We start from the raw sequence: 26,397 nt of genomic DNA on the forward strand, positions 1-26,397 counted from the left end.
TGGCATGCTGTTAGGGACAACGGCTCAGCTGAGAGAAGGTTTTTAGGAAGCTGACACACGGAAGAGGGAAGAAGGCACCTAGTGGATTTCATGAGCTTGAAATTCAAAACCCGAAGGTGGAAGATGGTTGCCTGATGGTCTGACTTCCCTCCCAAGCATTTTAAATAGAGCAAGGGATTTCCACACCTCAGTCCAGCACAGTGCCGGCCCTCATTCCCAACGGCCCAGGCACAGGAATGTGAATGCTGGCCGTTTCCGCTTTGAACTGGATTCAGACGGCACCGATAAGCACACGTGGGCCCGGCGGGCCCCATGGTCTGCCCTGCATTGTCGACCCCGGGCAACAGAATGGCAGCCGTTAGCAGTCACGGCACAAACTGAGAAGATTGCCTTCTCCCCCAGTCTCTACTCAGACGGTCCAGGGGGCAGGGAAGAACCTCCGCTCCTTAGGGAGCACACACTTCCGCGACTGTGCGCATCTACGCACATCCCCAGGAACACGCACTGACCAAGCCCCTACCTTGTGCCCGTCTGGAAACAGGAGCAGACATGTGACAGGCTCTGTGCCCAGAGCCCACAGGGAGGACAAGGCACAGTCACCTGAGATGTGCCCGGGACTCCATGAACTCAGCACAGGGCTGCGGGGAGGTGCGCCAGGGAAGCCTCATTTGAACTGGGCCCTCATGGATGAGTAGGAAGGGGACAACGGCAGCCGTGAGAAATGGAGGCATATGCACAGAGCATAAAGAAGTCTGTGCAGAGGACAGGGACACAGAAAGGGGTGGGGAGTGGCAACAGTCAAGGCATAAACACCCTTCACTCAGTGGACCCTAGGGAGCTGTGAAGCTACTCTACAGGGCAGAATGACTGATGAGCAACCTAAGGCCGGAACAGAGGCAGTACCGCAAGGAAGGGAGCCGGTCCTAGAGAAAAGGCTGTTGTGGACAGCCGCCGCTGCAGGCAGAAGAGCGTGTGTGGAGTGCAGACTACGGGCTGCAGACTACAGGCATCCTGGCTGCAGGAAGCGTGCCAGCTTGGGAACTGCCAGGATTAGAGGCACGAGGTCTGACCATCTCAGTTCATCCGCTAACTCTCTAGTGAGCTTTCCTAAATCTAAACACCCTGCTCTCAGCTCTACCTTTTCTGTCTTCTCCGGGATAAAAATTTTGCCCTGCATGGCTTCAAAACACTGTCTAATGCTTGCTCTAGCTCCAATGCCAGAGGCCCCAGAAGGGAAGCCCCATGCATTTTCTATGGAGTCTTACCCATAGGCCCATATCCACACACAACGTGTGTGCCTCCCTTCCGGGACACAGGGACACCCTTCCAGGCTTACCTGACCTAGTGGTAGCAAGCACCCCACAGCCCATCCCTTCTGCTGCCATGTCCTGGTCCCACAGAGTGATGACAACTCCTGAACGAACCTCCACAGGAGCCTTCTAAGGACATCTTTCTGCATAGAAAGTCTGGACGGGAATTCTTCAACCCTAATTTCCTTGGTGAACTCCAGAAGGGAGGCATTTAAGATGGGGTGAAATGACTCATTTAGGCTGATGAATCCCAGGTGTTTTTGCTGGAAATCTAATTGCTAATATCTGAAGCAGGAGAACTCTGGGCATTGGACTGCGGTATCTCATTCATGTTCATAAGCCTCACGGTATCTAATTGCACTGGATCCCCACAATAACACTGGAGGTGTGTGTGCATGGCACAGAGCACAGGGACCCAGGTCCTAAGCCAGAATGCCTGGGAGCAAGACCCCTGCCAGGCCAGTGACTGGCTGTCTCACTGACCTCAAACAAGTATTCCTACCCCTCAGGTTTCCCTGGCTCCCCAGCTTCAAAACAGGACCAACACTGATACCTAGCACACAGTGAGCAATCTACAGTGTTTATTAAAGAACGCTTTCCAGTTTCCAGAGGGTTTAAATAGTACAGACAGGTTGAGCTAGCCTGGGGTTGCCTGGCTGGAATGCAAGAGGCATCAGAGTGCTTTACTTGAAGACTAGAACTAGACTCTCCATACCACCCTCCCATTTCTCCCCCTGATGCCTTGGGAAAGCACCTCTCTGGGGAAACAAAGCTGGCTATCACCCAACAGCAACTGTGTCTTGGAAATTTTTGAAGTAAGATTCATACAACCAGAAATCATTTGAGCCACTTGAAAGTACACAATTCGCACATGCACAAACATCACCACTATCTAATTCAGAATATTTTCACCATTCTAAATAGAAGTCCCATCCTTCCCATCTCCTCTCTTTTCCCAGGCCCTGACAATCCTGAATCTATTTTCTGTCTGTAAGTTGCACTATACTGGACAAACAGAATCCAAAGTAAGTGGGCTGCTGCTTTCTTTTGCTTGGCACAGTGTTGTTTTGTTTTGAGACAAGGTTTCCCTGTGTAACAGCCTGGCTGTCCTGGAACTCATTCTACAGACCAGGCTGGCCTCGAACTCACAGAGATCCGCCTGCCTCTGCCTGCTGAGTGCTGGGATTAAAGGCGTGTGCTAGCAAGCCCATCTTGGTGCAAGGCTTTTAAGGTGTCCACAATATGGCACATGTCAGCACTTCATCTCTTCTTACGGATGACTCGTATCCCACTGTAGGACAAACCCCCTTCTCTTCAGCTGTGCATGGGTTTACGGACATGTGGCAGCTTCTACTTTGGGCTACCATGGACACCCATTACAACACATAATTTTCCTTTTACTTAAAAAAATACATTCATATCCATCCTAGTGGATGTGGAGTGATAGCTCACTGTGGTTTTGACATGTACTATAGAAACTGAGATAACAGTATATGAATTGTGCCCTTTTTTCTTTAAAGGAGTAGGTTGACCCACACACAGATCACAGCAGGGAAAGCTACCATTCAAGAGACAGGTTTGTTTGCTCAGTTCCTATGTGCCACGATCAAATGGTGGTCTGTTGGGTTGGCATGAATCTGGGAAGGCTGCACAGTCCTTGTGAACTGTCCCATGTGTCTAGGCCCCTCTCCACTCTGCTCCTGGCACTGGATGCCAGGTTATCCCTGTCTTCCCAGGGCCTTTCAGCTGCCTTCTCCTGTAGCCCACTCTTGCCCATAGGCTTGACGATGGAATCAGCAGGAGGCTGGGGGCAGAGGGCTCTGCAGATATCTGCAGATGGAGCTACAGATATCTTTCCCACCACAGGGGCATCTAGGAGGGTCAAAGAGCAGGTGGCTCTGGCGCCAGTCAGCATTACGATTGGAAACATGCTGAAGCCAAACCATCTGAAGTCCTGCAGAGGAAGGTGCAGCTCTGGGGAATACCTTCCCACCACTGTCCAGGCCATCCCCAGCTGCACAGATAGTCTGATGTCCGCTGGGGCTACCTGGGCATCAAGCTCTGACCCCACCTTATCAACTGAGCACGGAGGCAGGGACCTACAGTCTCGGCATTTGAGAGGTACAGTCAAGAGGACCAGCCCCTGGTTCCCGTCCGGCCAGGGAACATGTGAGATAAAATCCCAAACCACAAGCACACCCCTGGCCACCACTGTGAAGGGCAATGTCTGAATGCTTGGTCCCCAGCTGGTGGCACCCTTTGGGGAGGTGCTGAAAATCCTAGGAGGCAGGACCTAGCCAGAGGAAGTAGGTCACTTTGAAATTTGTGCCTGACCCCAGGGGCTCTCTCTGCCCCAAGAGGAAGGACGGCTTCTGCCCCAAGCCTCACTGCTGTGTATCATCACAGTGCCAGGGTCAACGGCCCAGAGACTCAGGGCTGACCCCAATTAATCCCTCCGCCACTGACCTTCACTAGGCCCCCTAGGTGATTTGGTCACAGCCATGGAATGACGACTACCACAGGTGGTTGCCCAGGTGTGGTGTCCCAGGCCTCAAATTCCTCTTGCTTTGCACTGCTGCCTTCTGGCCACTTGGTATTTTTCTAGACCTTTGCTGGAAACGGGAGTGAGGAAGAATAACGGCCCCCCCCCACTACTCCCAGAGTCCTTATAGGAAGGTGTGGTTAAGGGGTGGCTGAAGCCCATGGATTCTTGCTCTATCATTGTTTAATAAAATATCTCCATGCTTTGTGTGTGGCTTAAAACTATAATGATCTTTGATCAGTTCTCCTTTAGGTCACACGAGATCCACATGGCTGGCAAGTATGGCTGCCACTAGAAGACCGGTTAGAACTGTTACCAGAGTGCCTACCCCCAAGCAGCTTAGGCTTCCTACAGCCTAGCAGACAGATTCCAAGAAAGACACCCAACAACAAGTGTTCCAGGAAAAACAGAAGTTGATCCAGCCTCAGATGTCCCAGGATGTCACTTTATCATGTTCTATTCAAGAGTAAGTCACACAGAACACTTCCCAACTCCAAAGACATCATAAGTCAACAAAACACAGGTACACAGATCCTCAACCAAATTCTGTCACACCAAATTCAGTTACAGGATCAGACGCCACCACCAAATGGAATCTATCCTGGCAATGTAAGAGTGGTTCAAGCTATGGAAGTCAATAAAGAACAAAACCACACAGTTTATGAATGGAAGCAGAAGTGCACAGGACAAAAATCCAGCAGCTGTCACGATAAAAACAACTACAAACCAGGAGCAGAATGGGCAAATGTGTTTATGAAAAGTGCAGATCATACTTCCTAAAGAAAGATGGCAAGCTTTGTCCTTAAGTACAGGACAAGGATGCCCACTCTCACCACTTCTGGATAGGGTTGTACCAGAGAGTGTCACTAAGACAACTGCAAACAAAAAAGTAAAAACACCTCATTTGTAAACAAATTATCTTATATGCAGAAAACCTAACAAAACAATCAGACAGAGAACTCATTGAGCAAGTAATGACAAAAGCAGCTGTGTTTCTATGCCCTAGTCATAAACAAGCAAAAAATGAAATTAAGATTCCACTGACCATAGACATAAGACACTTATAAATAAGAAATAAGTCTGACCCCAGTAGTGTACAAACTTGTCTGTGAAAGGTAGAAGGTTCTGTTATCAGGACAGGGGCTACAGTGTGGATACCGCATGTGGAGCGGAGGGCCCTGTGGGTAATGAGGCAGTCCTGGGAGGTGAGTCATTGGAGGCATGCCCTACCAGAGAACATTGAGACCCAGGTCCCCCTTCCAGTGCCACAGGTGGTTAGGTTAGCTCTCACCCCTTAGTCCCATCATGAAGTGACAGGGCCAACTGAGCACCGAGCAGGGGTTGAGCCCTCTGAAGCCATGAACTCACCTTATAAGATGGCTACTGCAGGCAATTTTAACACAGCAATGAAAGAGCAGTGAAAGAGTTGGCACAAGTCCTTCAGCTGACATACATATACAGCATGGTCTTTCTGAGAATCTCAGACACCTTTTGCTTTTCTTCAGAAACGTATAGAATGACCCTGAAATCCACATGGAAATTCAAGGGTCTTGCATCGTATTGTCTCAAGCCAAAGCACCCTCGAAGAATCACAACAATGGAGAGCACAGATTTCCTAATTTCAAAACCTTCTGTGAAGCCACGGTAGCCAAGATAGTTCAACAAACAGATCAACAGAACAGACGCCCAGAAGCAAAGCTTGCCACTGAGGAAAAGTAATGACCTTTGACAACAGTGTTGGACAACTGGACAGACACATGAAAAGTAACAGATTCAGGCCTGGGCCTCACACCACACACAAAAACACTAGAGACTCAAAGTGAATTGGAGACCGAAATGTGTGTACTGAAGTCATAAAGCCTTCACAGAAACTGCAGGCATAAATTCGACACAACACCCAAATCACCAGCAACAAAAGAAACGTCTGACCACTAACTAGGATGGCATGGGGCTAAAAAGCTCGAGTGTCTCAGTGCACCTCCAAGGGTGGGACAGTAAGTCATGGATAGAAACAGCCTAGCCTGGCAAAGAACTTAAAAAAGAAGCTGGAAGAAAGATGCTGATACATGCCATCGAGCACAACGAGAGACGGTGAAGACAGTTACCAGGGAAAGGCTGGAGTCACAGCGAGACTAAGTCACAGAGAGACTAAGTCACAGCGAGACTAAGTCACAGGGACTCCACGGCCCACCCACCAGGAGGACTGAGAGAAGAAGTGTTGGCAAGGCGTGGGGACTCAGCATTGGTGAGAATTGAGAGTGGGGCAGTTGCTTTGGAAAAACATGTGATAGTTGCCCAAAAAGTCATAGTTACGATATATTACAGGAAACCAAAAATATATGTCCACACCCCGAAAAACAGTATGTAAGTGTTTATGCCACAATCCACAATAGCCCAAAGGTGGACATAAGTCAAACATTCATCGCCTGGTGTGTGGATAAACAGGATCTGATATACCCTGCAATGGAATACTATTTACTCACAAAAAGGAACAAAGCATTGACGCACACCATAACATAGAGAAGCCTTGAAACTATGAAGTGAAAGAAACCACACATAAAAGGCCATCTATTACACAGGTCCATTTCTACGAAATGCCCAAAACAATCTACTGCCAGAGCCTTGTGGGATACTGGTAAGATTCTGGTAGTAGGTACCACATATCTTTTGGAGACAATAAAAATAAAAGTGTTGTAGACTTAGATAATAGTGTTAGTTGCATATTTTGGTGCTTATACCAAAAACACACACATAATTAAGCACTTTAAAAGCGTTGTTTTATAGTGAATGAATTATATCTCAATAAAGCTAATATTAAAATGCACACATACATAAAAGGGAGTCCCAAGATCAGTCAAGCGTCACAGAGGAAGATGCCATTGGGGGGCATATTTTTTCTTTTTCGTTTTTAACCACAATTCTTTATCGATTCTTGGAAATTTCACATCATGCACCCCAATTCCACTCACACCCCAGTCCCTCCATAACCTCCCCTCACCCCTGAGGCATTCCCCACCCCAAATCGACTAATAACAAAGCAACACACACACAAAAACAACACTCACTCCTCTGTCTTTCCAACACCCTTTCATTCATCCTAGTGGCATCGGGTGCTTCGGTGTCTCGCACAGCACGGTGTACCCTTTTGTCCAATCAGCCCCACCCACAAATTGTTCAAGTCCTCTGGCCCTCCACCTTCACTAAACCCTCATGGAAACTCCTCTCAGATGTCCTGGTCTTGTCCCAGGTCATGGAGATCTTGCAGGACCAGCCCCTTCAAGAACTCAAGCAGATCCTAGATGTGGTAGATGTTAGGCTGGCCCAGGGTGTGGGCCTGGGTGGTAGTTCAGCTGGCCCCACACGTCACTGGGACCGCCCCCATCAGGTGGGGTGTGGAGCCAGCTCTCCCACGCCCATGGTGTGGGGTGGGGCCATCTGGGAGGCATGTTTCTTGTAAGGGCATCAATTGAGGACCACTTAACTCATGCTCTTCACTTGACAGGTTACAGAATCAGGAGTTAGTCCCTAGACCACTGATTGTGTGGGTCTGAGTTTTGCCTTCTTATTCTCACTTGTGAGAATAAAACTGCATCCTGATTATTCCCTGGATTTCTCATAGAAGAATGGTCCAACAAGACACCTAGGATCACAGAAAAAACATGTGAGTTACAATACTTAAAGAAGAGATCTAGATGAGGTGTCTAGAGAACAGGTCGAGATAAGACGCCTAGAGAAGAGACCTAAATGTGATGCCTAGAGAACAGGTCCAGATGAGATGCTAGGCAACAAACATGCCCAGACAAGAATCAACAAGAAGCAGGACGGACAGATAAAATCACGGACAGGGCACATACTTAGAGCTGATCACAGATCTAAATGTAGAGTACTGGGGAGGACCCCACTTGTACAACAGTTGTTAACCCCCAGAGCATGAGAGAGTACAGGAGCTGGCAAAGTAGAAAGACCCAAGTTCCATCTTGGCTGAGCCATGGATCAGCTATGAAATCTTAGCAAATTAGTTTTGTCTGCTCCTGTCTGTGTAGCTGTTCACAATGGAAAGATCAAAGGCTGATATATGTGAGGTACCTGGGAGAAAATAGCTGTTCAGTAAATGACAGCTTTTATAACTGGCACTGTCTCGACAGCATAATTATTAACACAGGAGTCATTGCTGTCCTCTACTGGTTCCTGCCTGGCCTAGAACTCAGAGTTCTATTTTCTTAGTTACTTGGGGCCTTCCATCAAGACCCAGTAGCTATAAACCAGTTGGAGTGTTAAGGTTTTTAAAAATCAAGATTGGAATGTGACAGCTATGGTAAATTAGCCTGCAGAACATTTGTAAAGCCATCAAAAAAGAAAGACTATATGAACCAATTCCCAAGTAAGCCAAAGCTATAGGAAGACAATTCACAAGAGAATGTGTGTGAGGTTGCCAGACGCTAGAGACCACAAGGGCAGACTAAAACAAAGTAATGTTTGAATTTATCAAGTCACAGAACATTTGAAAAACCTTTGGTTAGCTACTGGTCTCAGCTACTGATGGGAATATTAGTTGAAACAATATTTCTAGAAGGCAATTTAGCAATGAGTATCCCCAAAGCAAAACAAAAAAATATGCCTAGACTTGGCATTTTGCTTCTATGGATATACCTTCTAGAAATATGAATGTGTGAAAAAAACTTAGAGGAATATTCATTTGACTCCAACATTATTTTTAATAATGAAAAACTGAAAATCCAACAACAGGGAATTAGTTAAATTTTGGAATGCATAACTGGAAAGGTACTCACCATAATGAAACAATATAAAACCATCCCATTTATCAGCCATTTATAAAAGATCACTTCTGATTTGTGGCAGGTAATCTTGATTGTCAGGGTTAGAATATCACCAGATACTAAAGCAACAAGCTTCTGGATGTGTCTTCGAGGAGACCCCAGAGACGGTAAGTTCCTGAGGGCTCCAACCTAAGGAGCAGACCATGGCTGGGAGGATCTGTAATATGGTGGCAATATCAGGGAGTAGGGAAGGGCGGGGCGGGGTGGGGGTGTCGAGCTGAAGACCTGCAATGAGGGAGATGCACCCTGCCTGTCTGCCTTCTTCTCTGCCTACCGCACGCCCCACACAACCCGCTCAAGAGCCTGGGGGTCAAACCGTGACACAAAAATAACCCCTCCTGTTTCTGTCAGTATTTGTTCTCAGCGATGAGGAGAGTAACTAGAGATTGGCTGAATCCAAAGCTAGCTGCATTATATGCTAATTTTTTGTTTCTTCTTTTGTTGATAAGGTGTTTTCTACCATGATTATCTGTTACTTTGTATTAAGAATAGAAATGGGGGGCAGCACAAGCTGGACGAAGGTTCGTTCCATACAGTGTCAGTACCTATTTCAGAAGGCACACATGCACCTGCAACGCCAGCCCCAGGAGATCTGACATGCCCTTGTGGTCTCCACAGCCAGGTAGGTGTGTGCAAGTGCGCGCGCACACACACACACACACACACAAAGATGAACTTAATTTAAGAAAAAATAAAGAAATTTTATCCATGGAACCTCCCTTGATGGGCTCAGTTGGCCCAGTGCAGAACACATTTTTACTCATGACCATCTATCTGCCTTAGCCCTTGCCCTGAAGCCCTGAATACATCCCCTCAGCCAGGTTCCTGCCTTCTATAGCTCTCAGGGTCACATGCTGTCTCCTCATCCCACCACCTCCTGGGTAACACTTCCACACATGACCACCTTCCTCCCATTCCCAGAAACACAGTTCTCTCCAGCGCCACACAACTACACCCAGGAGGCCATGCCTCCCACCCCAGGCCCTCCCTCACTGAGGACAAGGGGCCAACATGGGCCTCTGGAAGGAACTGTGCAGCTCAGTGGACTAGGATAAATGATGACAGTTCCTGACAGCATCACGCCTGCCAGAGGATCCCTGCGTGATGATGGACAGATGGCAAAGAGAGGAGGCATGGGCAGAAAGCAGGGAGCTCCATCAGATCCCTTCCGACAGATCAGAGATGAGCCAACCTCTCTAAGGCAGGACATCCGGCTAATTGTACCCGCAATTCTCTAGACCGCATGATAGGAGACGTTCACGTCTGCTGATGAGCCAATGACATGAAGCCGCTGACCTTAGAAGGTGCAGCTGGCTAGTTTCCATATGTCCCCTGTCTCCTAGGCAAAAAGAATACAATTCACCAAGATTCTACCAGTGGCCTTGAGATCGCGGGGCTCCTAAGGACAGGCTGGCCCCAGATGACAATGGAACTCCTGAGTCTGGGCCATTTCCTTCCCTCTTGTTTCCCATCTGGATCTGCAGCAAGGTCAGCTGCAGCCACCACTCCCTCCCTCTTCACTCTTTAACGGAGTCCAAGAGGGAGAGGTTGTAAGTTCACAACCTTCACAACCTGCACGGTACCAAGGGCTTTCGGAGTTTACTAAAATTGTGTGCTTTATTCTAAAAATATTGCCAACTTTACTGTCCACTCTGGTTTTGGGCCTTACTGTATTAGATTATTTCTAAGCTACACTCTCCCATGTCACACATGCAACATTGTTAAAAATTGAGCTGACTCTTAGCATGGACTAATTGGAAATATTTTTTCTCATAGTATTATAATGACCAGGGCATTAGGAGTGATGAAACATAAAGACACGCACACACAAAAAATAAAATAAAATAAAAAAGAAAAGAAAAAGAAAAAAAACCACAAAAACACAAAAAGAACCTCTCTCTAGAATCAGAACCAATGCTGAGAAAGCTGGGCCAGGCTTACGGTTCAGGCCATTCCTAGATTGCGTCCTGAAAAGCCGTCTCGTCATGGGGCAATCCAGCTTTTGTGCCATGTGCAGCAGTGACGAGGAACCCTTGCTCTGAACAGTGTCCTCCAGTCTGGCTGGAACTGTTTTCCTAGATGCACCAGGAGCCTGTGTGAAGTTAATCACTGCACTAACTTCACCTCCACACCAACACTGTGAGATGCCTGTGGCGACTCCACTTTACAGATGGGAAAAGCAAGGCTCTGGGCGGCTGGCGAGTGCTCCCCTGCACAAACCCCGTGCCTTGTGAAGCTCTGAGTTTCTTTAAACACATGCATACATTTTTTACATGCAAGGGAGTCATTTGCCATAGAGAAGCAACCAACAAAGGCCCTGTTACCGTCACTGAAACAAAAAGTACACACAGCACGCACCTTCTCACCTCTACAAATTCCTACCTTGGCCCTGATGGGGGAAGTCCTTCTGTGTATATGTTGATGAATAAAACACTGTTGGCCAACAGGGAAGCAAGACAGGCGGGACTAGGAGAGAGGGAGGATTCTGGGAAATGTAGTCAAGAGGAGGGAGTCGTCATGTGATCGTGGGAGGAGAGAACGCAATAAGATCTTATAAAAGTATATATTAGTAATTATGGGTTAATAAATAAGTCAGAGCTAGCCATTAAGAAACCACAGCAAATGACCAACAGCTTCATAATTAGTATAGTGTCTTGTGTGTTATCTGGGAACCCAGGCGGGATCCCGCAACATGGCCCAATGCGGGACTCAACACACTCTAAGTGCTAATACTTTTATTAATAAGACACTACCACTTTTTTCTCCTGACCCTTCTGCCACCACCCTTGGTCAGAAAGGCCAGTGCCAGGCACTGTATCATAATTTCATGAGGCACTGGCCCAGTTCTTTTAACTTTTCTGTGCCATCACAGCCGTGTTCTCTGGAAGTCCTACCAACCTTCGCAGTCAAGCTGCCCCCAGAGGCCCGGCCCTGTCTCCATCTCCTCTCAGGAACTTTGCTGGAGCTTGGCATCTTCACAACAGTCTCTACTGTAGCAGGCTTTTCAATATGACACAGAGACAGAGGTTCCCTGACCGCTCTCAAGGGACCTGTGGCCATCCTACACCATGCTTTCTGGCAGAGGGAAACCCAATTTGGGATCTTTCAAGTTTTTAAAATTTTGTTGTTATTACATGTGGTATTATGGGGTGTGTATATGGGGGGGAGGACTAAAGTGATCCCTCCTCACAAACCACCTGGGCATGAAGCAGCAGCATGTACAACAGCCAAAAAATAAAATAAAATAAAAAAGACGGAAACCAACACAAATTTCAGTAAGACAAATGTGTGGATAAATAAAATGTACTTATGTATGTGCAACAGAATCATGTTCAAGCTTAAAAAGGAAGAAGGTTCCAGCATACTCCTCAACACAGATGAACCTTAAAAACACTCTGCTAAGCTAGTCAAAAGGAGAAATGTCAAATGATTCCCTTTCCATGAGGGGCCTAGAACAGACCAACTCACAGACACAAAAAGGAGGCCAAGAGGGAGCAGGGGAGTTGCTGGCTAATGGTCACAGCTTCTCTTTTAGACTTTGCAGAAGTCCTAGAAATAACTGGAGGTGAGGGTTAGACAACCCTATACATGTATTCAGTATGCTTTAAAGCTGCTAAAATGCTAATTTTCACTATGTATAATTTTAAGTTTAAAAGATAAGAGAATTCTACCTGCCAGAAAGAGAGAGAGAGAGAGAGAGAGAGAGAGAGAGAGAGAGAGAGAGAGAGAGAGAGAGAGAGGAACAAAGAAATTGCAGTATTTTCTGAGTCTCTGGGGGCAGGGGGAGTTCACTTTCCACACCAAGAAAACATTCCCTCAGAATGCCATTCCCCAGGGTTATCTCTTCTGAAAGGGAAGATGCTGGGGTCCACTGAAGAAGGGTGACATGGACTTGTCACCATGGCTTTCCTCCCGCCACCCCCTGCCCACAGCCACAGCACCCGAGGCAGCCAGAGTCTCCCACAGGCCTGCGGCAGCAGGCCCTTTCTCAGTAGGCATAAACTGCCATCCTGCTATAAATCCTCTCCCACAAAGAGCTGGATACTGGTCCTCTCTCTCCGTGCCAAGAAGTCTTTTTCTGACCATCTGCAATCCATTCAGAGGCAACCGACAGGAAATGGCGGCAAGGAAAACCCCAGAGAAAGGCAACTGGTGGGCCCACCTCTCCTCCAGCTCTGGGCCAGCCCCAGGAAGTGAGCCTTTCTCAGGACACAACATCTGTGGGAACTCTGAGAGAGGCTGGGCGTCTGTCGGGGGCTAAATGGGCTGGAGACAGATGTTCACAAATGAAGTAAGAAAAGACTGCTGTATTGAGAGCTTCTTCTAAATTAGTTTTGGGTAAAACTCCTTTGGAAAAAGCAAACCCCAGACCCTGAGAGGGAAAAAGAATCGTATCAAAAGTAACCTCAAAATTGCTTTCTTCTGGTTTCTATGGACAATTAGACCACAATTTGAAGTAATGAAAATCTTTCTTATTGTGGCTCCCCCTCCAGTCTGGTACTGTCAGCTGCCTGGTAGTGACAGCTTTGGCACCAGCAGCTCAGGCCCTCAGCCCACCGCAGTGGCCCTCTAAGCAATTAAAAGTTAGATGATATAAGCTTACACTTTGATATATTAAACAGTTATATGATATAAGCTTACAATTTGACATATTAAAAAACCACAACTCATCATTTCTCATTACCCTGGTATACTGTACTGCTATGCATATGTTGAGCAGGGGTTAGTAACTTTAGAACAGGCAGTGGCACAGTAACTTCTTTAGGCTTTGGGGTCATAAGGTCCTGCCTGCACTACTCCACTCCACCGTCCTGGCACAAAAGCAACCCCAGGCCCAGCCTAAATGAACAAGTGTGGGTCTACTCCAGTAACTCTCCCTTCTCTCCACACGGTCTCATGCAGCAGCCCAGGCTGGCCTCAAACTTGATATGTGATCCAAGTTCGCCTTGAACTTAAGATCTTCCTGCCTCTGCCTCCCAAGGGCAAGGATTTCAGGCATGTACCACCATGCCTGGTTTTATTCCTTGCAAGTGACTCAACCTAGGGCTGTAAGCATGCTAGGCAAGCTCTCCCCCAACTGTCTATACCCAAAGATCTGCAATGAAATCCAAATTATAAAAAAGGCTACAGCTGGATAATGCCAGTGGGTCTGGGTTGCTCACTACTGCCTAAGAAGTTGTTCACACTGTATTGGCACCGTGGACTATTCAATAGGGCAGTAACTAGCCTCAGTCCTGAGTCCACAATGAGAGCTTGAGATGCAGGGCTTAGAATTAAAAAAAAAAAGCCCTGGATGGGATTATTACTGACCAATTGTATGCTAAACAGCATTTTATCAGTAAAATTTGTAATTAGCAACTTTTTAGAGTAAATATTCATTAAAATACTGACAGTAATGGGTTAAATGTAAAAACCTTAAAGGAGAGAGAGAGAGAGAGAGAGAGAGAGAGAGAGAGAGAGAGAGAGAGAGAGAGAGAGAGAGAGAGAGAGAGAGATTGCTTCCTTGAAATCTTAAGGAAGTCTGCAGTGGTCCATCACACGGATGAAGCCATGGTTTCTATTTGGTCCTGATGGAATTTTACCATAACCTTGTTTCCAAAAGTTGCTTTCTGGGGAACCAAAGCTCTCCAAAGGCCTTTGCAACTCTTTCCTGGAACACTCAGACTCTCCACGGCCTAGCCATGTTTGCTGTCTATCTGGGGTGATCACCCTTCCTCCCCCCTCCCATCCCTTACACCTCCCTCCCTTCTCCCTCTCCCTCCTTTTCCCCTCCCTCCCCTCTCCCTCCATCTCTTCTTTCCAACTTGAACTTGGCCTCTACAACACACCCTTTACCATGCTCCGGGCAGAACCATACCAAGCAGCCCTGCCCTTAAGTCAAGACTCTTGCTGACCACAGACTGAAGTCTCTTTTTTTCCTTATCACTGGGGCTCTCCAGACTCACTGCATTCTCCGTACAGTGTCAGGGATCCCAGTGAGCTGCACGTTCCCGAAGACATTGGCCAGGCTGTTTCCTCATCATACCACACAAAGAGCCCAGCCCTGTGTCACCCACACCCTGGGTGCTCAGCGGTCTTCTGCTAAGCCAGTGATAAAGAAGCACCCTGGCCTCCTGACACACAGGGCATCACTTACCTCCATCTGCAATTTGACTCAGCGGCTCACCCAACCCAGGCTAAATACTCCAGCTGGAATGTGAGAACCAGGTTACTTTAAGTGTAATTATCTTCTTCCTTTCCCTTCGGTGTGGGGGCTAATGCTTCTCGATGATTTAAAAGACTCAGGACTGGCTTGAACTGCTCACCCTGCCTCTGAGCTTCCACGTGAATATGTCTTCGCAACACACACCGTGAAATGCCAGCACCCTGCCCCTGCCCTCCGCACCAGCTGAAGAAGCATGGTCTTCAACCCCAGCCTCAGAAAGTTGGTAATTCCTCTGTCTCTCAAGAGGAATTTAAAACTGTGGTTCCTTCCTGCTCGTCAGAATGAGGTCTTCTTTATAGAGAATGCTGGCCAGAAAAAGTGGGTCAGAAAGAGTCTGTCAATGATCATCCTACTCCCCTGTGAAGAGACGGTGAATCCAGGCAAGGACCCCTGATGGATGCCAAGGGAGCTCCAAGAAATTCCCTGCTGTGGAGCAGAGATTTTGCTGGGAGCCAGAATGGTCCCCACACAGTGATATTCTTATTGCAGAAGGAAAACCCAGCTTTGCAATGTACAGCATATTTTGTCTAAGATGAAGCTCAGAAAACTCACATTAGTTAGCTCAAGAAAACAGTCAAATGTGGCGAAAGTTACACTCAGAAGTGAAGTGTCATTTGGTACGTGACGTATTTGAGAAGGCTACAGAGAGAGATTTATATGTTCCTCATCAAGAACTTGGTGGATATACTTTACATATAAATAAACTTATGTATACATTTCGTGTGTGTATATATGTAAATATGTATACACACATATGTATATATAAATAAATTTACAATGAAACAAGACACAATGCAGACCAGCTTTATTCTACGTGGTGTGCACATAGGGACTAAGATGGCATCCACCTTTTTCTGTGTGAGAAATGTTAATGTTCACATTGAATTGGATGCTGTAAGATGGTGTTTACCTCTGAGTATTAAAAGTGGAACTTCCCAGCACTAGAAAGATGATGGAGCAGGTAAGGCACTTGCCATATAAGCCTGATGACCTGAGTTTGATTTCTGGCACCCATGAAAAGGTGGAAGGAATTATAAGAATTGAGGGCCCCAAAGCACAGTGGATACAGCCGGCAGCACAGTGTTCAGGGGAATGGATAGGCCATAGAGCCTGGGAGGCCGGGAAAATATCTCCAGCAGCAAGAGGGTGGGTGTGAGCACAAGGGGAGACACCAGAGGCAGAGGAGAAACGGCTGATCCGATCGCCTGTGAGGCGGTCTTCCTGCTGGGATACGGGGAACTGACGAGAGCTGGAGGCCTTCAATAGTAAAGGAGGGTGCTCATTTACTGAACCCAGATAAATGTAACCTAGGGGAGATTAATTTTTTAAGTGATTTGCAGGGAAGGGGGAAACAGGGACACTGAACACGGAGGTAGTATAACAGTCTGGTTCATGGAGGACAGGCTAGCCCAGGATGAGGACCAGGGAGTGGAAGCCAAAATTGCTCTCAGTATACGAGACCAGACAGGAGGCTTTTCTAAAGACGGTAGGTCAGGGCCAGCACACCTCTGTTTGAGTGATGAAGAGTGTGGGGGTTAACGGAGACACCTTCGAGGGGCTGGAGGACGCAGCCCTCCAGGGACAGAGGATGACCCCTCTGCTGAGAAGCTGGGGTTGGGACAGACACAGAAGTCACCACAGAGGGAATGCAAGGGTTGAGCAGGCAACAGGGTACCGGCAGCAAGGAGCCTCATGAGGGACGGACATAAGAGGAGATGCTGCTAACCCTCTAAAGGAAGCACGGCCCTCGCGGGGCTCTCAGGCTGACCACTGTACAGCAGCCGTGTCCAGCCTCCTGGCACTGTGATATGACACTGCCACCTACAAGTGTGTTAAGCGATTCTTGGCTAGCCTGGGATGCACTGGGACCACGGGCCACAGCTTAGACACATCTGATTTACAGAAGTTCCCAGTAACCCCATTTGGGGACCAGGGAGACCCTTAATCTGTTCAGGCCTGATTTTGTATCACGGGTTTGTCTTTGCCACTGAGCCTTTTGTGTCAGCCTCAGGAAGTGGCAGCATTCAACTGCACACATGCCTGCTTGGGTCTTGCCCTGCTTCTGTGGAGGACGGTAAGGAAGAGCACGGCGTATGTATGGGACGCTCCCAGGGAAGGCATGAAGGATGGAAACATGGTCTGCGGGGCTCCTGCTCATAGGCAGGCCACACAGGGTTTTCCTTTCCCTGAGGTAACCAGCGGCACTTTCCAACGGCTCACTCCCTTCCTCCTAGTCTGGGACATGATACTATGACCTTTATCAGGAAAATAAAAAACAAGTAATAAGGTCACCAGTCAGTAGGCCGGGGCATTTAAGTCGCACACGGAGGAGGGCCTGCAGGAATGGCAACAGTGCTGAAGAAAAATCACAAGCTAGAGACTCTCTGGCCTCTGAAATGAAAGTGTGAGGAGACAGCATCCCTGGAGCCAGTAAGAGCCTCACCAAAGAATGTTTAAAATCCAAAGTGACAGGGGCTGAACATGGCTACCTCACCCTGCCCTCCTGTGGGAGACACACTCTGTGTCTTTCTCAACCACTCAGTCCAGTGAACATCCTTCATTGCTGCCCTCAGAGCTAGCAACAGCTAGGGCACACTGTGGTTGCAGGAGGCAAAGGATTTTCACACCCACTTAGCAGGCATATCACCATCAAAAGGACACCTTGAATGTGGCAGGTATTGAAAAGCTATCTGCACTCAGTCATCCAAAGGAGCACACCCTTTGTAAGAATACTAACAATTGCAACGCCAAGAGCAAACTGAACAGCAGCCCAGAAGATGTTCAAAGGGGAAAAAGAGAGACATCATCACTGTAGATAGATGCCCCTAGAGTTGCCTGGCAACCGTCTTTGCTAACACCTTCTTCTAAAAAGGAACAGTTTGCATCAGTTCCTGTGCTTCCCTGGGGCCAGTTGCTCTGACCACACAAGCCCAAGGCTGGGATCCTGGGATAAGGAAGCCCATCTCTGACAGGCTGCCATGGACCTCACGGAGGCAAGGGGACAGAAGCTAGTCTATGCATAGTTCTGCTGCTGACAGGACACAATCCCCCTCTGACAAGGCTGAGCTGGGTGTAACAAGCCAGGTGTCCAGGAGCAACACTTAAGGTCCTTGCTCTGTACCCACAGAAGCCCATGTGACCACCTCGCAAATGTGTCTTCAGTATGCCTTCAGCAGCACTGATCAGAGCAAAGAGACTGGGATCAGCCAGTCTCAGGGTTTGAATCCCAGCTCCCCTGTTTCTCAGATCTGAGCCTTGGCTCCCCAGTTTCTAAAATTTGGCTAGGAACCCTCCCACGGTGATTATAGGGACCCAATGACAACATGCACATTTGGCCCAGTGTCACACACTTAGTCAGTGTCCTGAAGCAATCTTGATACAGTGTGTCCCCTGTAAACAACAGTTCAGATAAGACAGAGAAGAGGACCTGAGTATTCAGTAAAAATGACCAAAAGTACAGCTTACATTACGGAGCATCTATAGGATGCCAGATAGTATCTCATTTATTTTTACAGCAACTCTGAGAGGAACTATTATTCCGCTCTGAAAATGAGGAAATTAAATCTGAAATTACCACACAGCTGGGAAATGGTTGAGTCAAAATTTAAATAATGCTGCATGGAACTCCCAAGGCTGTCATGCCAATGAACTCTGTATGTAGTGAAATATACACAGCATAGCATTAACCACTGTAGCTATTTTTAAGTGCACAGTTTTGTGGCTTTAAATACATTCACACTGTCACAGAACCCTCACCACCAGCCATCCCCAACCCTTTTAGCCTCTATACCCGAAAGTCTGGACCACTACGTCCAAACTTTACATTTCCAACCTCAGCCCCCATGATGCACATTCTATTCTGTCTGCAAACATGACTCCTCGAGGAGCCTCACAGAAGCGGCCTCAGGCAGTGTTGTCCTTGTGAGGTCAGCACATTTGGGCAGTGGGAAGGACTAGGAATTGAAACCTGTGCTTGTGCACGCTAGGCAGGTGCTCTACCATAGAGCCGTAGGCCAATCTTGGTCAATATACTTTAGAAGAACTGGACATCATCTTGGCAAGGGAAGGTGTCCCAACCATCTACCATCTACCTCTTCAGCACCGTCACCTGTTTGTCTAGCCCAGACTCCATGACCTACTGGGGTACTGGGCCAGGCCACAATGCTCCATGGTGTGTGTGTCCTTGTACCATCGACATCCACAAGCTGACAATCTGTTTTGCAGAAGTCAGCACACTGTCAGTATAACCATTTGTATGTTCAAAGAGTCTCTGACTCACGTGTATCTTCTGATTACAGTGACCCGGCACCGGTTTGTCCTGCCCTTCCAAGCAGCCAACCCCTTAAATTGGCAGATGGAATTGTGGGGAAGGAAAACCACACAAGTACAAAGCATCTATACTAAAATAATGCTTGATCCACACAAATTCCAGCTGTTCTTGCAGGAACTGGTTACGCTAGGCTAAGGCTCCGCTGCTTAGGATCCTAAGCCCAGGCCTAAGCCCACTTGCAAGAAGGACCTTCCAAAGTTCTCCCTAGCAGGTCCAGTGTCTTAGGGTTCAAAGTCAGGTCCATTTGGCAGAGGTAGCCATCCTGAGCCCTTACTCGGGACACAGCAGGGAACCCATCGTTGCAGGACCCTAGACTGAGTTTTAAAAGAGATACAGACAGTCCACCCTTGCCATTCATTTTCTACAATATTTCCCAAAGATGCAAGCCATTGGCTGATGCTCTGTTTCTATGACAGCTATATTTGACTGCCCAAGTTGCTGAATGATTGCTTGTCCCAGATGTGAACACTAGGTTGCTTGGGGTGTGGGGTCCTCAGATACAAACAAAAGATTTGATTAGGACCAGGTCTTACAGTGTTGGCTTCTACCACTGGATGGGATGTCCGTCCACTCAGAAGGATGTCAGGGACGAAGCCAAGCATCACAAATGAAAATCAGCCCATTGCATGGAGAAGCTAGCCTAACTAGCCTTCCGGCATGAGCTCTGCAGCAGAGACAACGGCTCCTGCCAGCTGGCAACTGAAGGGGTCAACATGGCCCCACAGCCCTAGATGATGCTGTCAAGCACGTGGCACACTCATCAGAAGCCATCAAGAGCCAAGCCTGGCCCTGCCCTCCACACTTCCCAGGTCCTCGTGTGGAGATCCTGAAGCCAGCTCCTCTGCTCTCTTACGCTCATCCCCGTTTCAAGCACATCCCATGGGTAATCACACTGCAGAGAACGCCAGTTATATTTCCAGCCTGACTTCACTATAAACTGAAATCGGAATGCTTTGCCAGGGTGCTCCTGACATCAGGGGCTGCTGAATACAAAACGCCACCGCTGTTAGAACCCCTCAGCCCCCAGAGAGAGGGAGGCCTGGGCCAGTCGGAACAAGGACCCTACTGTTGCCACCACTGACTTCAAATGGGGTCACAGGCTGGGAGACTTTGGAGGAGTTCCTGGGGAGACCCAGCCTTTTCTCTTCTACAGTCGTCTGCTTGGCCACAGCACTGCTGACATCCACGGTCCATCTGACCTGTTGGAAGGTTGATAAACTGACTCATATATGGGCAGTAGGCCCAAGGCATGGAACAGCAGAAAGAAAACCCGAATTTTCCTCTCGCTACTTTCCTGTATTCTTACCTCTCCTGCCTCACTTTATTCTAGTGGCTCTCTACCAGGCCACTCTGCCTTCCTGGCACATGCGGAGACATCTTGATTGTCTACACACAGAGGAGTGAAGATCCACTACCAGAAGCCAGTGAGAAGAAGGCACTGCTATACATTTTATAACACACACAATGGTCCCTGTCTCAAAGAAATACCTGGCTCAAAATGTCAGCAGTGTCACTGGTGGGAAAAATGAACACTTCTGCTCTGCTAGCTTCACTCCAGCAACAAAACCTGCTTTCTAGAACATTCCATATTCTCCTGTACTTTGGGCCTTCACATATACTGCATCCTCTAACTCCATCCTGTCTAGGTCCATATGACAAGAACTTCCACCTATCGTTTGGGTTTTAGCTGCAATAGAATTTCTTCTGGCAGGTCTAACGGAAATCTGACCGTCCTCTCGTGCTCTCCAACAGCACACCTGCTTTCTGTCAGGACAGCCCTCACAATCACTGTGGCTTTTCTGATGCCTGCAGCTGCTGCCAGGAAGGAAGAACTCCCAGGGAAGGGCATCGAGTCTACCACTGCCCTGCCCCAGAGTTAGCCCAGAGCTGGCACGAAGGGCGGGGTGGGGGAGGGCGGGTGGTGGGGATGGGAGTTGGGGGTGGATTCCACGTAGGAAGGAAGTTAAAAAGGCACAGCACCTTCCTACACACAGGTACAGCGGAAAACTCAAGTCTTACACTGTTGCACCTTTATACTACAGTCACCAAGACAGAGAGAAATGGCAAGATGGCAGGCCATCACAGGCAGCTGTCACTCATACAGCAGAGCAGCTATGGAAGTACATATGTACTTATTTCAATGCACCCAGGATATCTTTGGAAGGATACAGAAACAAATGGGTGTACGAGAGACTTTTCAGTATATACTTTTGAATTCTGTAATTCGGAGATTATTTTTTAAGTAGATTTTAGATGAATTTAAGGTCTACATCTTCAGAGCTAAAGAATAAACAAAAAATCCATTATTCTTATGGAAAATCTAACTTAAGCCTTGAAGGTAATATTTTGTATAGTTTGCGAGGCAACTTCCTGTTCTGGAAGAAAGGAAACCTGAGACACATGTTCCATGGGGCACATGGAAAGTCTTGTAACTATGAAGAAACACTCATTTCCAAAGCTTTGCATTCCCCGAGTGGACGGTCTGGCTGCCCTGTCCCAGCTTAGCTCTCCTCTGCTTGTCAGGTTGGCGCCATCACTGTAACCCTGCGTCTCCAACACCTCACTTCTTTCTTTCTGCTCCCCACCTAAGCTGCCCACCTCCCCTCCCCTGTCCTTCCTGCAAGCCCAGGGCAACAGAGATGCCAATGAAAGACCCACATAAACAAATCTTGCTGCTCCCAGGTGTAACGGAGAGCAAAGCTGAAATTAAGAGTGAAAATGAGGTTTATCTGTGTAATCTGCAGACTTGGGCCTCCCATCTCTTCTCAGCACAGATAACGGAGCTGTCTGTGTAGTGATGAAGAGGCTGGAGATAGTTTCCCATACATCTCCAAGGCTGGTCTCTGGCTTCCCTGGTTGCGGGGGAGAACACAGCATCTTCCCAGCCAGCTGCTGCCTTCCAGCTGGGACCCCGGCAGAGTCGGCTCCTGCATCCCCGCCCCCCCCCCCCAGCGTCTCGGGAGCACTCGGCCTTTCCCGGAAGGCTTCCTCTGTCCAGCTCACTCACGCTTCACATCTACCTTCCCAAAGGAGCCCTGGGAACCTTAAACACGCTCGGGCCCAAGTACAGGGTTCCGAATGTCCTCAGAGGACCCAATTTTCTCCATAATAAATGAAACAACTTATCGTTTTAAATGTATTTTTTGTAGACCTCAGAAGCCACCAGAAAGGAGAAAAAAATTAAAAATCAACTCCTCATGTTCTGAAGCCATGAACTGCCTAAGTATTTTTCTTCTGCTTTTGACAAAACCCACTTCCATGAAAAATGCTATGTCCACATAAATTGTTTTTATTTATTTATTTTTTATTTATTTATTTATTTTTATTTATTTATTTATTTATTTATTTATTTATTTATTTATTTATTTTGGTTTTGCGAGACAGGGTTTCCCTGTGGCTTTGGAGGCTGTCCTGGAACTCGCTCGGTAGACCAGGCTGGTCTCGAACTCACAGTGATCCGCCTGCCTCTGCCTCCCGAGTGCTGGGATTAAAGGCGTGCGCCACCAACGCCCGGCCATAAATTGTTTTTAAATCATTAAGTTTCATAAAATTATAACACACTGTGTTCTAAAATGAAGTTCTTCATACAGTATGTCTTTTCTTTTTACCACTTAAAAATTCATGGTAATTAAAATAATATCATTTTACCGAACTAGTTTCAATAATAAATGATGGTAATAGTCGTAATAATAAAAAGGAATAAAAGTCGACATGCACTCAGCACCTGCTGTATGCCGAGCTCTCTCCTATTATCTCATTCATACTTCCTGCTAACATCTGTTTTATAGTTAAGGGTACTTGTGAGACACCTGGACCCTATTCTTTGTCTATGATTGGCATTTCTTTTTAAAAAATTGGGTAAGGCCCTTAGTATTGATAACCGGTAAGTACTGGATCCCCAGTTATTGGGTATCCTCTGCCAATGCAATAAGCCAAATCAAAACAAATTAATAACCCGGCTTAACAAACAGAGCAGAGCACTTCTGGGTAGCCCTGGGGAAGGCAGGAGAGAGAGCACATGGCAGGTCTGGTGAGTAGGTCTTAAATAGCCTGTAGGTGTGGTCTTGATCAGCTGGGGGAGGGACTTCCTGAGGGGCGGGGTCTGGAAGGGAGGTGTGGAAGCTAGGGCGGAGCTTCTACCTAGACAAGACCAAACTGAGTAAGACTTTCTCGTGGGCAAAGTCTTCAGGTGACACCTACCACGCGGAGGAAAGAATAGTATGAAATACAGAGTTAGCACAGAAAACCAACCTGCCTTGGAATTTTCTATCAGTAATCCAGTTCTCATGAAGATTGCACCAGCAAGGTTCCTGAGAACCTCCTCTGAGGAAAGCTTATGACACTCAGCCCCTCAATTCTCCTGGGGTCTGCACTCAGCCCTGAAGACCCCAAACCATTCACAACTGTTTCTAGTAAGCAGACTATACTTATTTTTGTCACCATTGACATAAACTTTTAAAAACCGAGAAAATATACCCAGTTATTCTCAATATTTCTGAAGTCATTTAAGATTGTTTTGTTGTTGTTGTTGTTTTTAATATGAGGGGTTTTCATGTATTTCATTGTTGTTGGTGTTTGGTTTGGTTTTTTGTTGTTGTTGGGTTTTTTTTCCTCTCTTTTTAACTTTTCTTTAGAGGCAGGTTGTTCAGTGTGATTAAAGGTAGGGACAGTAACAGCGAGACCTGGGTACAGGTCTCCCCAGGTCTCACAGGGATTGTGGTGGGCAGTTACAGATTGTTACAGTCCGGAAGAGCTCTCCCAGGGCCTAAGTGGGAAGCTGGCTCCCACATCTCCCTGGTTTGTCTTGCAGGAAGCTCCTCTAAGAAAAGCCTCACAAAGCCCAGGCCAAAAAGGAATTAGCAACAGGGTACAATCCAAATACCTTTGCTGAAGGCTTTGTAACTATAATTTTAGAGGGAACAAGAAAGCTGATGTAAAGACTCTATGGAGACTTCAGCTCATCGGGCAGTTGCTACTCAACGTAGGTGACGGAAGAGAGCACGGGAAGGTTAGTGGGACAAGGGATGCACAGGGAATGATACTGCAGCTACCAGATTATTCAAAAAGTCTGCTAGCGCCTACGGTATTGCCCAAAGCAGCGATGAGAAAGCTCAGAAGGCAAATGATTCTTATTTCATATCTCCAGCCCAACTTCCCTCTCTGACTTCAGTCTAAAACGACTGCATCACACCAATGCTCAGAGACGCAGTATTCACAATAGTCAAAAGATGGGAGTGACCCATATAGCCAGTGGATGAGTGGCAGATATAATGGAACTCTACCCTGAAAGGGAACGTATGAATATATCACACAACACGGACGAATTCTGAAAACACAAGAGGAAGAAGATAACACAAAAGGTATCGTGTGATTCAGCTTACGCCAGGAACCTAGAGCAGGGACCTTCACAGGGACATGATGAGAACAGAGGCTGCCAGGACAGAGACCCATTGGCCAGCAGTGCTTTATTTACATACTGTATTTACATGCGCGCAGAAGGGCGTCCCCCATCAAGGGACTGTGCATCAGTCCAGAGTGCCTGGTGGAGGTGGTGCAAAGGCGGTAAATGAAGAGAGGTGGCATAAATGCCATTGGGCTGTGTACTCAGAGGGGCTTAAAATGGTAAATTTTATGTTATATATTTGGCACCACAACAGTCATTCCTGCCGTTTCTCAATTCCAACCCTAAACTTTTATTCATTTATTACCATACTTCATCTCAAGACTTGCTTCTAGCCAACCAATCCAGTCATTTATATTCATAAGCACAGATCCCCAGAGTTACAAGGGCCATTTTATGTCCTGCAAATGACCCTCCAGAAATACCTACGCACCCTAAGGCCTCCCACCTGATGGCTCTAACAAGGAGGCCCAATGTGACCAAATACTCTGACACAGAGGTCCAGCCCAACCCAGAAGTTCTTACCATGGAACATGTATTTGTTGTACATATTTTTTTTTTCTATAAGGAAAGCTACGCTCATACACCAGGACAACCTCAGGAACCTCTCAACTTCTCGCCCAAGGACACTCCATCAGGTCCACAACAAAGAGGAAGCCCATGTGTCACCATATAACCCAGCTGTAAGGTACACAGAACAATGGGTGTCCCCCATGAAGGTGCATTCAATTAGAAGCAAAGTCTTTGTACCTTTCCAGGACAGAGGACATAATAAGCAAGATGTAATATCTGTGACTTCTGAGGGAAGAAGAGGTTTTCATTTTCCCTTAAAAGAATCTCATGCAGCAAAGAGAACAAGAGCATTTTGAAATAGACGGCAGTGGCTGGAGAATCTGAGCTTTGCAAATTGTGGTCCCAATTCACCATCCTGGCCTGCCAGGTGCCAGGCCCAGCACGCCACAGCCTTTCATCAGCTTTAACATACGGGCTTTTGCACCTTCACCTCTCAACAAAGCTGGTGGTCTGAGAGCTCAGCCTTCTAAGTGGTTCAAGAGCTTTCTGGGATCCCTTTCCACTACCAACACACATGGACATTCGCACAAGGAAACTGCCACTTGTAAGGAGCCCACTTGACACCATTCCCTCCTGCGTGCGTCCTAAATACACACGTCAAAAATCGCACTGAGATGTTTAGAGACAAACATCTTTAGACTAATGTTTTGTTCTCCATGTACTTAGTACGTTAGCACACACATGGATGGAGCTAGAGGACCACCCCTGAATTTGCATTCTAACCTCCACTTTATTCTTTCCGGAAGAACACATTTTCCTCGCTGGACAGTCAAGAATTGATGTGGGCACTGAAAACTAACAATCTTGGATGTCAGTCCACAAAGTGAGGTCCACCTTTCCAAGAAGATCCCATCCACCTTTTCAGGCAAAACCCCCTGTCGCCATTGGACTAGTCTGTAAGGTCAAAGGCATTTTCTCCATTCATCCTGGATGAGCCAATGCTCCTACAGTCAAGTTATGTCTGAACTTTTTTGACACCTCTCACTGATCTCTTCAGGCCCTGGAACCTTTCTCCCACCACCAACTTCAGCCAGCTGTGTATATGAGACTCCAGTGAGGGCATCACAATTCTAATGAACCTATCTTTTCTTCAAGCAGAAAGTGGCCTCCAGAGTACTTCATTCGAAGCCAGAAGCCAGAGTGCCAAACGGTAGGCCTGCAAACAGCAAAACGACGAATACAACCGCAGGTATGTGAT

The 26,397-nt window shown here is 47.3% G+C and overlaps 1 protein-coding gene across 11 annotated transcripts in view; it reads right to left on the minus strand.

The window, feature by feature from the left end:
- Atxn7l1 (ataxin 7 like 1) overlaps positions 1 to 26,397 on the minus strand; it is a 225,631-nt gene that overhangs the window by 197,789 nt on the left and 1,445 nt on the right. The window lies entirely within an intron of this gene.

The sequence above is a fragment of the Mesocricetus auratus genome, unplaced genomic scaffold (assembly GCF_017639785.1).
Source record: "Mesocricetus auratus isolate SY011 unplaced genomic scaffold, BCM_Maur_2.0 Super-Scaffold_15014, whole genome shotgun sequence".
In the NCBI taxonomy this organism is placed as follows: domain Eukaryota; kingdom Metazoa; phylum Chordata; class Mammalia; order Rodentia; family Cricetidae; genus Mesocricetus; species Mesocricetus auratus.